Source organism: Odontesthes bonariensis, chromosome 8 (assembly GCF_027942865.1).
Source record: "Odontesthes bonariensis isolate fOdoBon6 chromosome 8, fOdoBon6.hap1, whole genome shotgun sequence".
In the NCBI taxonomy this organism is placed as follows: domain Eukaryota; kingdom Metazoa; phylum Chordata; class Actinopteri; order Atheriniformes; family Atherinopsidae; genus Odontesthes; species Odontesthes bonariensis.
Genome location: NC_134513.1, coordinates 25,566,960 through 25,579,302, shown reverse-complemented (window position 1 = coordinate 25,579,302; position 12,343 = coordinate 25,566,960).

Sequence of the window (12,343 nt, the reverse complement as noted above, 5' to 3'; positions counted from 1 at the left end):
GCGACAATTTTTTATACCAAAAAATCCACTGGCCAGCAACCAGTTGTATGTTTGGTAGCAAATCAAAAGATTCACGGGGTAACTTGTCCCACTGAACCCACAAGTTATCCTTTAAGTCATTTGGTTGACATGCTTGCAAAATTCAAAAAGGCTGAGAGACCAAATGAGGGCAGTTGGGAAAAAATTTGACATTAAATCTCTTTCTTTAAAGCTGCAGTCGGCAGGTTTTCAAAATTAAGAGTCTAAAGTCGGAAAATTCGAACTGATACAACTTTCAGGTCCCTCCCCGAACCTCTAACAAGCTCCGACTCGCCCCCCAAACCCCTCCCCCTCTGTGGACGAGGTTGTGCACGTAAGTTCACACCAGTGTGAGCGCACACAAGCTGTGTGCAGACTCACGCTCAGCAGCGTGTGCACAAGCTGTGATTGACAGGTAGGATTCCTCCACCCTAACTTGATTGGTTAAAAACAGTCGGGAGCGCTCGGTTTTTGCAAGCATGATTACAGGCTTCAGAGGGAGGTACAGATTTCGTTATTTTTCCTAAACAGACTATTTAATATTCTACTTCCAGAATCCCATGACAGTTCAAGCTAATATCAAATCAAATCAAATCAAATCAAATTTATTTGTATAGCGCATTTCATGTACAAACAGTTCAAAGTGCTTTACATAAAATAAAAGCATTGCAGCAGGGAGTGCAAGAAGCATTAAAAATACATAAAATAATATAAAGAGAAACAAATAAAATCATTTAAATGAATTTAAAATCAGGCAACAGTCTAGATAAGTTAAAAGATATTTCATGCATAGACACATGAGAAAAGAAATGTTTTTAACCTGGATTTAAAAATGTCTACATTTGGTGAAAGTTTAATCTCCACTGGCAGTTTGTTCCACTTGTTTGCAGCATAACAGCTAAATGCTGCTTCTCCATGTTTAGTCTGGACTCTGGACTGGACCAGCTGACCTGAGTCCTTGGATCTAAGAGCTCTGCTGGGTTTATATTCTCTGAACATATCACAGATGTATTTTGGGCCTAAACCATTCTGGGATTTGTAAACCATCAGCAGGCTTTTAAAATCTATTCTATGACTGACTGGAAGCCAGTGTAAAGATTTTAAAACTGGTGTGATGTGTTCAGATCTCTTAGTCCAGGTTAAAACTCTAGCAGCAGCGTTCTGGATGAGCTGCAGATATTTAATGCTCTTTTTGGGAAGTCCAGTTAAAAGAGCGTTACAGTAATCGAGTCTACTGGAGATGAATGCATGGATGAGTTTCTCCTGGTTTTTTTGGGAGAGGAAACCTTTAATTCTGTTGATATTTCTGAGGTGGTAAAAAGCTGCCTTGGTGACAGCTTTGATGTGGCTGCTGAAAGTCAGATCTGAGTCTATCAACACTCCGAGGTTACGAACTTGGTCAGCGATTATAAGGTCCCGAGTCTAAAGATATGTACCAACGCTGACCCTCTTCTCTTTGCTCCCAAACAGAATGATCTCAGTTTTGTCTTCATTTAATTGTAGAAAATTCTCTCTCATCCAGGTGTTTACTTCCTCCAGACACTGACACAGAACGTCAGCTGGGCTGCAGTCGTCCGGTGACAGAGACACATAAAGTTGTGTATCGTCTGCATAACTGTGATAATTGATGTTAAAATTCTGCAATATCTGACCCAAAGGGAGCATATACAAGTTAAACAGAAGAGGTCCAAGAATTGACCCCTGGGGGACTCCACAAGTCATGGCCACTCGCTCAGATTCATAGCTGCCAATAGTAACAAAATAACTCCGGCCTTCTAAGTAGGACCTGAACCAGTTAAGGACCGCTCCAGAAAGTCCAACCCAGTTTTCTAGCCTGTGCAACAGGATTCTGTGATCTACAGTATCAAACGCAGCGCTGAGGTCCAACAGAACCAGGACTGAGACATTACCAGAATCAGTATTCAACCTAATGTCGTTTAACCCTCATACCTGATTTAAAACACAACTTAATTTCTGAAAAGGGACATTTTTGTCCCCTTTTAAAACGACCTAAAAACATCAAATGTTAACATTTTTTTCCGCTTTTTTTTTTATAAATCTTTTATTCCACTTCAGTTCTGATCATAACTACCAAGTTTTCAATTATTTTCAAAAATTTAACCCTTTAAATACTGGTTTAAATGACGTAAACGCCAATTTCTGTAAAAAAAAACTCACAAAAACTGCTATATTTTCAATATATAGAATGCAAAGTGGAATTGTTGAGGGGGGATAATTATGGTCTGGGATAAGTCAATGATCAGCAACAACATTGATTTTTAGGGATTTTTAATTTTTTTGTTATGCCTGATTTAAAAAAAAACTCCTTAATTTCTGAAAAGGGACATTTTTGTCCCCTTTTAAAACGACCTAAAAACATCATATATTAATATTTTTTTCCACTTTTTTTTTCATAAATCTTTTATTCCACTTCAGTTCTGATCATAACTACCAAGTTTTCAATTATTTTCAAAAAAATTAACCCTTTAAATGCCAATTTGAACTTTTTAGCCCAATTTTGAAGCCTTTAGGTGCCAGTATTTTCAAAATATGGAATGCAGAGTGGAATTATTGAGTAGGGATAATTAGGGTCTGGGATATGTCAATGATTAGCAACAACATTGATTTTTAGGGATTTTTAATTTTTTTGTTATGCCTGATTTTAAAAAAAACTCCTTAATTTCTGAAAAGGGCCATTTTTGTCCCCTTCTAAAATGATCCCCAAAATACCATATGTTAATATTTTTTTCCACTTTTTTTTTCAGAAATCTTTTCTTCCACTTCAGTTCTGATCATAACCATCAAGTTTTCAATTATTTTCAAAAAATTAACCCTTTAAATACCAGTGTATATGAGGTAAACACCAATTTTCGTCAAAAAACAGACACAAAAACTGCTGTATTTTCAATATATGCAATGCAAAGTGAAATATTCTATGGGGGATTATTAGGTCTGGCATATGTCATTGATGAGCTAAAACATCAGTTTTATCAGCTTTTTAGTTTTTCTGCAATGGCAGATTACAGAAACGGCTCCCATAGACATCCATTATAATGAATACAGCATTAGTCTATGGCACACGCACGCGCAGTCCAGGATTAGTTGGGGTTTTCGGTGCTCATCCTCGCTGACCACTGGGTCCCTGTGCGCTGTGCTGAGGAGGAGAACATTTTCCACCTCTTCGGCACATATGACATGCGATATGCAGATTACAGAAAGTGTGTGTTGCAGTGAAGGCCAATGTTGAGGAGCGCACAGGTCTGTGGCTCGCCTGCAGATGGACTGGGGGAAGCTCAGGCTTATTCCTTCTAATGGTCCCAACCATGGCGAGTTTTCATTTGAGCAGATCTTCATTCCAATACTTGAAGATAGCAATTTAGCTTATTATTTATATATTATTATTTAGCTTTTTAGCCCACGACGTAGGCCGATACATTTTAACACAGCGTCTAAAGCTCGCCACTCCCAAACCCTTCATCGGTAAAACGGCCGATGTACGACCGTACTGAAACATTCATATCATTCATATCTTAGATGTCTTTGGAAGGCTATGAGCTGCGCACGTCACAGGCAACCCACACTTTGATGCCATATTTTGGGGGTTTGCTGGGGATATACTGCCGAAACGCGCAGCGACCCTGAAAGGCCTTCAGCTGCTCATCGATGCAGACTTCTTTGCCCGGGGTGAAGAGGCGGGCGAGTCGGCTCTCCCACTTCTCCCACTTCTCCCAGAGAGCTGCAATCGGAGCCAGTTTGCCCTCTCGCTGTCGATGGGGTCGTGTCAGCTGGTCATCAAACAAGGGATTCAAATCTTGTGTGTGCCATGGTTTGCCTGAACATGGCCCATCCAGTGCATCCCACAGACTGAGGGTGCTCTCACCTCGTGAGTGATGCACCCGGCGAGGATGAGCGGCCCGAGGAAGGCCTGCAGCTCTCCTTTGTCGGTGTCCCTCCAGGCCTCTGTGGTGCGTCTGCCTTCCAGGTTGGTGAATTGAATGATCAGCTCCATCAGCTCATCAGTCAGAAAAAGATCCCAGGTGGGCTTCACATCGGTTATGCGGGCGCATGCGTAGGTGGTCGGTCCAGGGCGAGCACAGGGTGCAGGCAGGTATCGGAGGGTGTTGGCGTGGTTGTCAGACCAGGATATCTTGCCATTTTTTGACACCCACAGAATATCCAGGCCAGCAGTCTCATCAGTTTCATCCTCCGTGCTGTTATAATCAGAGCTGCTGGAGATAGGGTGAGTTCCCATTCTTGATCTGAGGAGTCATCAGAGGAGGATGAATAGAGAGAGTCGCTGTGCCCTGGTCTGAGGACTTCCTCCACGGCTTGGGCAACGCTGAATTTTTGTGCCATGCCTTCCAACCTTCAAGAGAATGAGAAATGTGCACAGCTCTCGTATTCTCATGCTGGTGGATCTGTCGTTGACAAACGAGGGTGCTTTCATCATGTTACCTCAAAGACACCTAAATTATTTTATTATGTTACCTCAAAGAAACCCAAACTATTTCTCAGTCTGACGACCTCATAACATCACTGGGGTCACACAGGTGTCTGTGTGTGTGTGTGTGTGTGTGTGTGTGTGTGTGTGTGTGTTCTGGTAATCATCACTTTATGGGGACACAGTTCTGTTTACACAGTCACGGTATGGGGACCAGTTGCGGTGTGGGGACCAAAAATCAGGTCCCCATAAGGGTGCCTGTGTGGTTTTTATCATTGGCCCAAATCACATGTTTTTCAGTGGGTGTGTGTGTGTGTGGTGTGCACATGAGCTCCTCCACTGGTGACTGGATGCTACTGCACCCATGGCTCTTCACACACACTTATTCCAAATATGGTTGGGTACCACCCACTTCCTGGTCCTCATTACGAATGATTTTACCGGCAACGATGTCTGAAGATCATTTGCAGAATATACCAGTTAACAAGTGAAGAATTTGTGCAGAGGACCCAAAGTGAGACACAAGGTAAGTGCATTTGTATGACAAATCAAAATTATAAATGTTCAACCGTGAAATTTAGTTAATTAACTCTTTGGAAAACCAGTTAGTATTAGACTAACTACAGCCACTGTAGCCAACACTCCTCAACAAGTACATAAATGTTCATCACTTCAGACTTAATTCAACAGTTTCTCTATGTCATGTGTTTGTATTTTAGTTTTTTTTTTATGGCTGAATAGTGTATATTATTGACAAAATGTAGATTTCTAATTGGATGCTAGTTAAAGAGCTATCAGCTGTTGGTGAAAGTACATCAACTAGCACTGTAGTTAATTAACTACCTAAAGCAGGGATTTAAGATTCTGTGAGAATGGGGAAATGATAGTAACACCTGTGTTTACCTACTATTCCATGCAAAATGGCTGCAGTGTAAAATCTCTATTTCAAAGTGTCAATTATTTCACTAAGTTGTTAAGAATAAAAGGTTTAAGGCTACAATGAGATTTATTTTATTAACACTCAATCTCAGCTTCCCTATGTTTGTTCAGATGATGTAGCTTTAGAGCATGATAAATGTTGAAAGTAAGCAATTCCTTTGATTTTGAAATATTACAACATATATATATATATATATATATATATATATATATATATATATATATATTCAACACTTAAATACCTCAAATTGTAACTGAATGTAATGCAAATTAAAAACTTTCCCTTCAGTTTGAGATGCCACCACGGATCAGCCCCCTTAAGGATGCAAGTCATCATGTAATTTCAAAGTCTGACAAAACAACCAAATTGGAGGTGAAGTACATAAATGCAGTAAAAGGTAAGGTGGTGTCTGATGTAATTTATCTTTCTCTAATTAGTTACTATCTGGTGAAATCTAGACAAATATGAATGGATAGGCTTTCCTGTTCTGTTGAAAATGTTTTTGTTGTCTTCCACAGGGCGTGGTGTATTTGCAAAGGGTTCAATTTGCAAAGGAGATTTTGTTGTTGAATATAGGGGAGACAAGATAAATGATGCAGAATCCCAGAGAAGAAGAAAAATGTATCATCCGTCATGTACTGCATTTATGTTTGCATTCAAGTGGAGAGGGAAAACATGGTGGTAAGACTTCCAAATGTACCTGTGCTATACTATACTACACTCTAGTAAATGAGTGTAGTAATGTGAGGCTTTGATTTTGCAGTGATATATTGTGTTAATTGTATTCCCTCTTTTTTCATTTTTCCTTCTTTTTAAGTATTGATGCCTCAAGAAATGATGGATCGTTCGGACGGATAGTCAATGACGAGCACAGATCCCCAAACTGTAAGATGAAGAGAATTGAAGTGCATGGAAACCCACACCTTTGTCTGTTTGCCCTGAACGACATTAAAGAAGGAGAAGAAATTACCTATGACTACGGAGGTGACGACTGCCCATGGAGAACACAAGTATGTTTAACATAACACAATGTACAGAATTACTCAGGATGTATTTCATGACTTTGTAGATTAGTGGATTAGAATTTGAATCTGTTGGAGGATATCAGTCTAAGGGTATGTTAAACAGTCTTAAAAGGGCCCTCTATTGCTATTTAAGTAAGACAATGCAACTGACAAAAAGACTAAAAGAAATCATGTGGCACAAATTACCTAAGCATCATTTAAAACTGCAATCCATGACCTACACCTAATTTAAATGACAATCTTCCAACACGGAAAAGGCACCAGACAAACAGGATATCAACCATTTTCAAAAGCTATTGAAGGATAGTTAACATTAGTGATATTTAGTAACATAGCAGTAAATATTTTCTAAATTGATCGTATTTATTCATGAGAATTCAGCTAAAAGGTTAAAATAAATGGAGAAGGTAAGCTTTCAGTCTGTATGTGATGCAACTAGAAGAAGAATGTCCAAAGTTGGTCATGCAGGAAGATTTGTTCTGAACAAAAGTTCCATCTATTTGCATATTCAGCAGTATTTGCAGTATTTCCTGGTTTATGATCAATGTATTCTGGAGACTTACGATGTCCCCACAACACACTTTTCACCAGTGACTGAGTTGAAGCTGTGTGTGAAAACATTAGACAGAAGTGGTCCCCACAAGGAACTGTAACATTGTGTGTGAAGTGTCCCCGTAAAGCCTGTTCAAAGCTGTGTGAACACAGACTTTGCTTGGCTGACCAGTCAAAAATAATTTACTTTAAATGAAATGTTTTTCTCTGAAATCTGCTTCATGATGGTGTGCATCTCATTTCAGAGATTTCTTCTGAACAAAAGTTCCATCGATTTGCATATTCAGCAGTATTTGCAACAAATTAACCATTTGTTTCTCATACTTTCATATTCTAAAACATTGTGACTATCCCACTTTTGTCTACAGACAACCAGCATAACAGCTGATAACATGGTGGAGGAGGACTCCCATCCTACCCCCCTGTCAGAGACTCAGATGGATGATGCCACTGGTGCAAACAACACTCCTCAGCAGGTACATTAATGTTCATCACTTCAGTCTTAATTTAACAGTTTCTTTATGTCAAGTATTTGCTTTCTTGTTGTTTTAAGCAGCTAGAAGGAGAAAGGAAGTTTAATGTGATGGTAATCTACTGTGAACCAGTAGAGTTAGCATTTTAATGTAATGCATCTAGAACAAGGATGTCCAAAGTCGGTCCTCGAGGTCCGCTGTCCTGCAGGTTTTAAATGTTTCTCTGATTCAACACACCTGATTCAGGTGAAATGGATCTCTTAAAAAGATTGTTAAGTTTGGCACAAGCCTGCTAGTGAGGCATGGATCTTAATCAGGTGTGCTGAAATAGGGAAACATCTAAAATCTGCAGGACAGTGGCCCTCGAGGACCAGATGTGGATACCCCTGATCTAGGGTAGTGGTAGAGGAGTACTTGGAGCATAATTTGAACTTCACAGGGATTTTTTTTCCTGGTTTATTATCAATGTATTCTGGAGACTTACGATGTCCCCACAACACACTTTCCATAAGGGTCTGAGTGGAACCTGTGTGTAAAAACATCAGACAGAACTGATCTCCACAAAGAACTGTAACATTGGGTGAGAAATGTCCCCATAAAGCCTGTTTAAAGCTGTGTGAACACAGACTTGGCTTGACTGCTCAGGTCTACTTTCTATCACTATACTCAGCATTTTAATGTAATGTATCTAGAAGGTTAGTGGTAGAGGAGGACTTGGAGCATAATTTGAACTTCACAGGGATTTTTTTTCCTGGTTTATTTTAAATGTATTCTGGAGACTTACGATGTCCCCACAACACACTTTCCACCAGTGACTGAGTCGAAACTGTGTGTGAAAACATTAGACAGAAGTGGTCCCCACAAAGAACTGTAACATTGTGTGTGAAGTGTCCCCATAAAGCTGGTTTGAACCTGTGTAAACACAGACTTGTCTTGGCTGACAAGTTAAAAATTATTTACTTTATATGGAATATTTTTCTCTGAAATCTGCTTCATGATCGCATGCATCTCATCTCAAAGATTTCTTTTAAACTAAAGTTCCATCAATTTGCATATTCAGCAGTATTTGCAACAAATTGACCATTTGTCTCTCATACTTTCATATTCTAAAACATTGTGACTATCCCACTTTTGTCTACAGACAACCAGCATAACAGCTGATAACATGGTGGAGGACTCCCATCCTACCCCCCTGTCAGAGACTGAGATGGATGATGCCACTGGTGCAAACAACACTCCTCAGCAGGTACATTAATGTTCATCACTTCAGTCTTAATTTAACAGTTTCTTTATGTCAAGTATTTGCTTTCTTGTTGTTTTAAGCAGCTAGAAGGAGGAAGGAAGTTTAATGTGTTGGTAATCTACTGTGAACCAGTAGAGTTAGCATTTTAATGTAATGCATCTAGAACAAGGATGTCCAAAGTCGGTCCTCGAGGTCCGCTGTCCTGCAGGTTTTAAATGTTTCTCTGATTCAACACACCTGATTCAGGTGAAATGGATCTCTTAAAAAGATTGTTAAGTTTGGCACAAGCCTGCTAGTGAGGCATGGATCTTAATCAGGTGTGCTGAAATAGGGAAACATCTAAAACCTGCAGGACAGTGGCCCTCGAGGACCAGATGTGGATACCCCTGATCTAGGGTAGTGGTAGAGGAGTACTTGGAGCATAATTTGAACTTCACATGGATTTTTTTTCCTGGTTTATTATCAATGTATTCTGGAGACTTACGATGTCCCCACAACACACTATCCATAAGGGTCTGAGTGGAACCTGTGTGTGAAAACATCAGACAGAACTGATCTCCACAAAGAACTGTAACATTGGGTGAGAAGTGTCCCCATAAAGCCTGTTTAAAGCTGTGTGAACACAGACTTGGCTTGACTGCACAGGTCTACTTTCTATCACTATACTCAGCATTTTAATGTAATGTATCTAGAAGGGTAGTGGCAGAGGAGTACTTGGAGCATAATTTGAACTTCACAGGGATTTTTTTTCCTGGTTTTATGATCAATGTATTCTGGAGACTTACGATGTCCCCACAACACACTTTCCACCAGTGACTGAGTCGAAGCTGTGTGTGAAAACATTAGACAGAAGTGGTCCCCACAAAGAACTGTAACATTGTGTGTGAAGTGTCCCCATAAAGCCTGTTTAAAGCTGTGTGAACACAGACTTGGCTTGACTGCTCAGGTCTACTTTCTATCACTATACTCAGCATTTTAATGTAATGTATCTAGAAGGGTAGTGGTAGAGGAGTACTTGGAGCATAATTTGAACTTCACAGGGATTTTTTTTCCTGGTTTATGATCAATGTATTCTGGAGACTTACGATGTCCCCACAACACACTTTCCACCAGTGACTGAGTCGAAGCTGTGTGTGAAAACATTAGACAGAAGTGGTCCCCACAAAGAACTGTAACATTGTGTGTGAAGTGTCCCCATAAAGCCTGTTTAAAGCTGTGTGAACACAGACTTTGCTTGGCTGAATAGTCAAAAATAATTTACTTTAAATGAAATGTTTTTCTCTGAAATCTGCTTCATGATGGTGTGCATCTTATGTCATAGATTTCTTCTGAACAAAAGTTCCATCGATTTGCATATTCAGCAGTATTTGCAACAAATTGACCATTTGTCTCTCATACTTTCATATTCTAAAACATTGTGACTATCCCACTTTTGTCTACAGACAATCAGCATAACAGCTGATAACATGGTGGAGGAGGACTCCCATCCTACCCCCCTGTCAGAGACTGAGATGGATGATGCCACTGGTGCAAACAACACTCCTCAGCAGGTACATTAATGTTCATCACTTCAGTCTTAATTTAACAGTTTCTTTATGTCAAGTATTTGCTTTCTTGTTGTTTTAAGCAGCTAGAAGGAGAAAGGAAGTTTAATGTGATGGTAATCTACTGTGAACCAGTAGAGTTAGCATTTTAATGTAATGCATCTAGAACAAGGATGTCCAAAGTCGGTCCTCGAGGTCCGCTGTCCTGCAGGTTTTAAATGTTTCTCTGATTCAACACACCTGATTCAGGTGAAATGGATCTCTTAAAAAGATTGTGAAGTTTGGCACAAGCCTGCTAGTGAGGCATGGATCTTAATCAGGTGTGCTGAAACAGGGAAACATCTAAAACCTGCAGGACAGTGGCCCTCGAGGACCAGATGTGGATACCCCTGATCTAGGGTAGTGGTAGAGGAGTACTTGGAGCATAATTTGAACTTCACAGGGATTTTTTTCCTGGTTTATTATCAATGTATTCTGGAGACTTACGATGTCCCCACAACACACTTTTCATAAGGGTCTGAGTGGAACCTGTGTGTAAAAACATCAGACAGAACTGATCTCCACAAAGAACTGTAACATTGGGTGAGAAATGTCCCCATAAAGCCTGTTTAAAGCTGTGTGAACACAGACTTGGCTTGACTGCTCAGGTCTACTTTCTATCACTATACTCAGCATTTTAATGTAATGTATCTAGAAGGGTAGTGGTAGAGGAGTACTTGGAGCATAATTTGAACTTCACAGGGATTTTTTTTCCTGGTTTATGATCAATGTATTCTGGAGACTTACGATGTCCCCACAACACACTTTCCACCAGTGACTGAGTCGAAGCTGTGTGTGAAAACATTAGACAGAAGTGGTCCCCACAAAGAACTGTAACATTGTGTGTGAAGTGTCCCCATAAAGCCTGTTTAAAGCTGTGTGAACACAGACTTTGCTTGGCTGAATAGTCAAAAATAATTTACTTTAAATGAAATGTTTTTCTCTGAAATCTGCTTCATGATGGTGTGCATCTTATGTCATAGATTTCTTCTGAACAAAAGTTCCATCGATTTGCATATTCAGCAGTATTTGCAACAAATTGACCATTTGTCTCTCATACTTTCATATTCTAAAACATTGTGACTATCCCACTTTTGTCTACAGACAATCAGCATAACAGCTGATAACATGGTGGAGGAGGACTCCCATCCTACCCCCCTGTCAGAGACTCAGATGGATGATGCCACTGGTGCAAACAACACTCCTCAGCAGGTACATTAATGTTCATCACTTCAGTCTTAATTTAACAGTTTCTTTATGTCAAGTATTTGCTTTCTTGTTGTTTTAAGCAGCTAGAAGGAGGAAGGAAGTTTAATGTGTTGGTAATCTACTGTGAACCAGTAGAGTTAGCATTTTAATGTAATGCATCTAGAACAAGGATGTCCAAAGTCGGTCCTCGAGGTCCGCTGTCCTGCAGGTTTTAAATGTTTCTCTGATTCAACACACCTGATTCAGGTGAAATGGATCTCTTAAAAGGATTGTTAAGTTTGGCACAAGCCTGCTAGTGAGGCATGGATCTTAATCAGGTGTGCTGAAATAGGGAAACATCTAAAACCTGCAGGACAGTGGCCCTCGAGGACCAGATGTGGATACCCCTGATCTAGGGTAGTGGTAGAGGAGTACTTGGAGCATAATTTGAACTTCACAGGGATTTTTTTCCTGGTTTATTATCAATGTATTCTGGAGACTTACGATGTCCCCACAACACACTTTCCATAAGGGTCTGAGTGGAACCTGTGTGTGAAAACATCAGACAGAACTGATCTCCACAAAGAACTGTAACATTGGGTGAGAAATGTCCCCATAAAGCCTGTTTAAAGCTGTGTGAACACAGACTTGGCTTGACTGCACAGGTCTACTTTCTATCACTATACTCAGCATTTTAATGTAATGTATCTAGAAGGGTAGTGGTAGAGGAGTACTTGGAGCATAATTTGAACTTCACAGGGATTTTTTTTCCTGGTTTTATGATCAATGTATTCTGGAGACTTACGATGTCCCCACAACACACTTTCCACCAGTGACTGAGTCGAAGCTGTGTGTGAAAACATTAGACAGAAGTGGTCCC